General features: G+C 36.3%; 1 pseudogene; it reads right to left on the reverse strand.

Annotated features, from left to right (window-relative positions):
- The window catches only part of LOC105001200, a 25,576-nt pseudogene that overhangs the window by 10,768 nt on the left and 14,334 nt on the right, over nt 1–474 (reverse strand).

Below are 474 nucleotides of genomic sequence, written 5' to 3' on the forward strand. Positions count from 1 at the left end.
TGACCAAGTGGGCTTTATCCCAGGGATGCAAGGATTCTTCAATATCTGCAAATCAATCAATGTAATACACCACATTAACAAATTGAAAGATAAAAACCATATGATTATCTCAATAGATGCAGAGAAAGCCTTTGACAAAATTCAACATCCATTTATGATAAAAAACTCTCCAGAAAGCAGGAATAGAAGGAACATACCTCAACATAATAAAAGCTATATATGACACCCACAGCAAACATTATCCTCAGTGGTGAAAAATTGAAAGCATTTCCTCTAAAGTCAGGAACAAGACAAGGGTGCCCACTTTCACCAGTACTATTCAACATAGTTTGGAAGTTTTGGCCACAGCAATCAGAGCAGAAAAAGAAATAAAAGGAATCCGAATTGGAAAAGAAGAAGTAAACCTCTCACTGTTTACAGATGACATGATCCTCTACATAGAAAACCCTAAAGACTCCACCAGAAAACTACTAG

The sequence above is a fragment of the Bison bison genome, unplaced genomic scaffold (genome assembly GCF_000754665.1).
Source record: "Bison bison bison isolate TAMUID 2011002044 unplaced genomic scaffold, Bison_UMD1.0 scf7180017864379, whole genome shotgun sequence".
Lineage (NCBI taxonomy): Eukaryota > Metazoa > Chordata > Mammalia > Artiodactyla > Bovidae > Bison > Bison bison.